Genomic DNA, 5640 nt, shown 5'->3' on the forward strand with positions numbered 1-5640 from the left:
TAATCTGCTAAATTAGTCTAATGAAACCAGAAATGACACATCTCAGTTCCGACTTTGCTAAGTTAGTCTAATGAAACCAGAAAAGACACGTCACAGTTCCTAATCTGATAAATTAGTCTAATGAAACCAGAAATGACACGTCTCAGTTCCGACTTTGCTAAGTTAGTCTAATGAAACCAGAAAAGACACGTCACAGTTCCTAATCTGCTAAGTTAGTCTAATGAAACCAGAAATGAGACGTCACAGTTCCAACTCTGCTAAGTTATTAAGACGAAACCAGAAAACACACGTCACAGTTCCTAATCTGCTAAGTTAGTCTAATGAAACCAGAAATGAGACGTCACAGCTCCGACTTTGCTATGTTAGTCTACTGAAACCAGAAAAGACACGTCGCACTTCCGAAGCTGCTAAGTGAGTAAGACAAAACCGGAAAAGACAGGTCGCCAATCAGAAATCGCTAAGTTAGTTAGACAACACAGGAAAACATACCTCGCAAATCAGAAATTGCACATTAACATCGCTTGAAATGAAGACTTACACAAGTCGAAACGGCGGACCGGATGTCCGTAACGCCGAATCCCCTGGGCATCCCACAATCAAGACATACTTTCTGAACAAGATCACAGAGCTTGTTCAGTGGCTCTCCAGACGATGAAAAAAATAAGGTGACAGGATTATAGCAGTATCCTGGCAGTTTTGGTCTCATTTCATTAAACTGCTGTATCCAAAAATGCTCCCTGCTAGCGAGGACAATTTTTGCCCTCCCAAATGAGGCCGATGTCTTGTGGCTGGAGACCTTTGAGAATGGGACAATGTGTTACTAAGCATGGTGGAAAACAACAGGTAAATGTAGTCAAAACAAACATCACTTACATATTACACCAGGGGTCCCCAACTCCAGTCCTGGAGGGCCGGAGCCCTGCACATTTTTGGGTTTCCCCTCATTTAACACACCTGATTCAACTCCTTGTGCTAATTACCACACAGCTCTTGAGCTGAATCATTTGTGGTGGAACAGGGAAAGAACTAAGCTACACAGGGCTCCGGCCCCCCAGGACTGGAGTTGGGTATCCATGGGTTACACAGTTGAATAATTTAATTACATTTAATTTCTGTTTATATACTACCTTTTACAACTTAGCTGTCCCAAGTCACTTTATGTCATGTCATGATCTAAAAATGAGCACAATGTCAATTAATTTTTAGGTACTCACATTGATGACATACTGATCATCGATCACCTGGCACTCACGAAATTCAACCGTTGTGAGGTTGACCAAAACACTCACACGGTGCCCGGTGCAGACAAATATATATGTTGCCAACGCCCCTATGGTCTTGTTCCTTATATTAATGTTACTCGGGTCTTCAGAGAGTGCATCTGTGACCAAAACAGAGCAAGGTACTTACAAGACATTAGCAAGCATTCTTTTGCATTATATGAACAATAATTTCTATAATTTTTTTTTTTATAAATTAGTGATTAGTGGTCATTGTTAACACATCACAGCACACAATGCACAACATGTGTCCTTTGCATTTAACAAATATGTGACATCGTGACATAGCAATGGGCAGCTAATTAAACAAACGCAGCCCCACAATACCAGAAATTATGCAATTGAGATTTACATATTTAAGAAATTTGCAGGGGTCACAGGCTGCCCGCTTACCAAGAGCATCTGGAATTCTGCTCCGTAGCTCCGTGATGAGGTCACATAGGTCGTCTCTGGTAGGCATCCTCTTTCTTTTATAATCTTTAACACATTGCCTGTGCACTACAATTTCTTTAGCTATGGCACTTCTTTGCATTTTTAAATGCCGTAGCAGACCCTGTAAAATTCTCTGGCCAAGGCGGACAGCTGTTGGCCGTCTATCAATGAGAAATTGCAAAAACTTGCAAACTGAAAGCAGATAGTTTCTGCAGGTCGTGACCTTAAATTTTTGTGACAAATCCTTCACCCAGTTAATTAATTTACTGTGGTCATTAAGAAATTTCAGGTGACCAGGTGCTGTTTTCATTGAAGAGCCCCACATGAACTTGATGAAGCCATTGACATAATTTAACTCCTGCTTCATATTTTGAGCTCTTCTCCTGTTGTCACCAACACGGAATAAGCTCTCCTTATAATCTGGAAGAATTTTATCTAAGAAAGGAACAAAATTAACCATCTGTAATGAGGCTATTTATAATGTGAATAGCGATCTTCCGGTGACAGCGGTACTACACGCCCCCAATGCAGGTAAAACAAAGGTGACATGATTTACTTTTTTACCAGTTTAACCTAATTTTAATAACTTTAATATTTCCAACAATTAACATTTTGAAAAGAATACAGGTTATGGATTTAGTTAGCATTTTTATTCACGTTTCTGTAAGATTTCAGATAGTTATGAACTGAAATAAACAAGAAAGATATTAGGCATCGCCAGCAATGACATCAACTACAGGTTAAATTGACTGCATGATATAAGAAATGTCATAATCATTATTATACTTACCAAAGAAGAAGATCTTATGCATTACTAGGCTATCGCCTGATTTGTCCCGATTCGGCCCCTCAAATTGCTCAAGGCGGCACTCAAGCTCCTCGATTCGGCGCTTCATTATTTCCATCTCATTATCTTTCTCATTTGTTTCTTCTCTGTGCTTTAAAACTGCCTTTTTGGCAGCAGCACATTTGGCTTGGTGAACCGTGGTCTTAATCTCTTCAACACTTATATCATGATTTAGTTGCAGGTGCTTGTCTAGCCGAATTAATTGTTTTGCAGGACAATCAGTGATTGGGCAGTCTAGTGGACCAGCAAACCGGCCCGTCTTACAAGAAACGAGGAGCTTTCGCTCCTTGCTGCTTGCAATGTTATGTACATCTCTTAAATGTACTGTCACATTCATATAGGATACGTGACACAATGGGCAAGGCACCTTTTTACGACCCATGTTTCCTTTGAAAAAATAAAAATGAAATTAGATATATAGATAGATAGACAGATAGATACCTTATCATAAAGTAAAATATATAAATAGATGTCATTAAACCATAAAACACACGTCACACTTCCAAAGTTGCTAAGTTAGTAAGATGATAACGGATGACATACGTCACAATTCCATAATCGCTAGGTTAGTTTAATGAAACCAGACAACACACACATCACAGTTCCGAAGTTGCTAAGTAAGTGTAATAAAACCAGAAAACACACGTCACACTTCCAAAGTTGCCAAGTTAGTAAGATGACACCGAAAGACATACATCACAATACCGGAATCGCTAGGTTAGTGTAATGAAACCAGACAGCACACATCACAGTTCCAAAGTTGCTAAGTAAGTGTAATAAAACCATAAAACACATGTCACACTTCCAAAGTTGCTAAGTTAGTAGGATGATACCAGAAAAGTCACATAATTCCTAATCTGCTATGTTAGTAAGATGATACCAGAAACCACACATCACAATTCCAAAATTGCTAAGTTAGTCTAATGAACCCATAAGAGGTACGTCGCAGTTCCAAAGTTGCTAAGTTGGTAAGATGATACCAGAAAGACACTTCGCAATTCCAAAATGTGTCAGTCACAAATTTTCACACTTTGTGAATTTTGCACTATTTTTGAACTTTATCACCACAAAGGTCTGACAGGGCATTACTAACATTTCAGGAAATATTACAAAAAATGTTTTAAGTGTAATTGCGGAAGTGCACGGTCAGTTGATGGTCACAATATTAAATTATGGTTTTGTTAATGATTTATTCGTAATATGTAAATCAATTTATAGACTTTAGGTATTCATTGGGCGAAAATCTGTCACGTGAGTGGGTGGTTCAGTATAAAAGTCTCGGTACTTTTTCACCTCACAACAACATCAAAAAGCTGGCTGCAAGCTTTATTGTTCAAAGCATTATTTGGTAAGTAATGTAAAAAAAATTAGTATAATTTAGCAGTTTTAATCAATCTCACTGTTTATTTGTGAGTGAAATGCTTAGACTAAAATGTTTAAATGTAAGCGAGATGCTGTGCCCGTCTAATACGGTGACTGAGAAACATTTGGTAGGCTAATGAAGATCAGAAACGTGAAGCGGCATATTAATGTGATTGCATTTGACTTGCAATCAAGTCTATTGATGTTTTTCCAATGCTTGGAAACTTCTAGAAGGTTCTTGCTGCAATTAAAAAATGCTATGAAACTTCACGCTAGATAACGCAATTCTGGAGATGCTATAACGAAACTCCGGCAGTGCTATGAAGCTTGAAGCTAGATGACGGAATCCTGGAAATGCTTAGAAACTTCTAGAAGGTTCTTGACGTAATTCAGAAATGCTATAAAGCTTCACGCTAGATTACGCAATTCTGGAAATGCTATAACGAAATTCTGACAGTGCTATGAAGCTAAAAGCTAGAAAGCTAGATAATGACATTCCGGGAATGCTAAGAGACTTTATGGTGGCTTGTCTTCTGTAGTGTCATATATTGCAATGGATGAGATAGGAAAGCCTAACTTTAATCTTTTCCAGGATAATCATCATCATGGCAAGGGCAACCAGTAAAATTTACAAACAAGGAAAAGAAAGTGCGTCTGCGCAGAACTGCAAAAATAAAGAGCGTGAAGTAAGTAATCATAATTTGTCACTGATAGATACACAGGTAAAACTAAAAACATATATTAAAGTTTTTTATTGTACCATCACAATACCTTGAGAATATCTGTGAGATTATGAAAATGCAAGCTGGTGAGGCATTGTACACAAACACACGCACAAACATGCATATATATATCAATGTGTATGGTGTTATTAAAGATATGTTTCTTCTGATTCATTAAAGGCAGCAGTTGAAAAACTAAATTACATCCTGACCGATATTTGCCTTGACATGTGGACTCGCCCAATTCCTGAGGACATTGTAAGAACACTTTCATGTAATTTCATTGGTTGTTCAAAATTAAAAAGGTTAAACTGATTTAATGCTTACTTTTCAGCTCCGTCATTATACGAAAGGCTATCCTCATCTGCTAGCTGCGATGAAAGAGGTGAAGCTAAACCTGTGCGATATCTCTTATTATATGAAGAAGATAGAAAAGTAAGTTAAGACATTGAAAAACTTAATGTGCTACTGCAACTACTATTACTTTATGTTATGGTTGCTGTCGCTGGTGATTGATGTTTGTCTGCTGTCTGTTTAAATTTCAGGCGTAAGGATGCATTGGCGCCGACTGCTCCAGTCCATCCAAATTAGATTTAATGAAGATGCTGTTAAGTGTAATAAAAGGTTGTTAAGTTAAATCAGTGTCTGACTTCTTTGTTTTGCATATTGGTCACTAGACAATTCATAGTGTCTTACCGGTTTGTAATAATCAAATGAACCCATAAAAGGTACATCGCAATTCTGAAGTTAAGTTAGTGAAAAGGACACGTCGCAATTCCGAAGTTGCTAAGTTAGTGAAATGTCACCAGAAAACGTCAATTCCGGACTTGCTAAGTTAGTAAGATGATACCAGAAAACACATGTCGCAATTCCGGGTTTGTAACTTAGTGCTACGTTAGTAGGATGATACCAGAAACCACACATCGCAATTACGGAATCGCTAAGTTAGTAAGATGATACCAGAAAAGTCACATAACAATACCTGAATTGCTAACTT

General features: G+C 37.9%; 1 long non-coding RNA gene across 1 annotated transcript; it reads left to right on the plus strand.

Moving 5' to 3' along the window:
- The first annotated feature begins 3251 nt into the window (after positions 1-3251).
- LOC140582285 (uncharacterized) lies at positions 3252-5281 on the plus strand. The gene is made up of 5 exons (XR_011985214.1): positions 3252-3907; positions 4514-4607; positions 4824-4901; positions 4978-5078; positions 5189-5281. It is a non-coding gene; the product is annotated as an uncharacterized lncRNA (long non-coding RNA).
- The last annotated feature ends 359 nt before the right edge of the window (positions 5282-5640 follow it).

This window comes from Paramormyrops kingsleyae, chromosome 24, assembly GCF_048594095.1.
Source record: "Paramormyrops kingsleyae isolate MSU_618 chromosome 24, PKINGS_0.4, whole genome shotgun sequence".
NCBI lineage: Eukaryota > Metazoa > Chordata > Actinopteri > Osteoglossiformes > Mormyridae > Paramormyrops > Paramormyrops kingsleyae.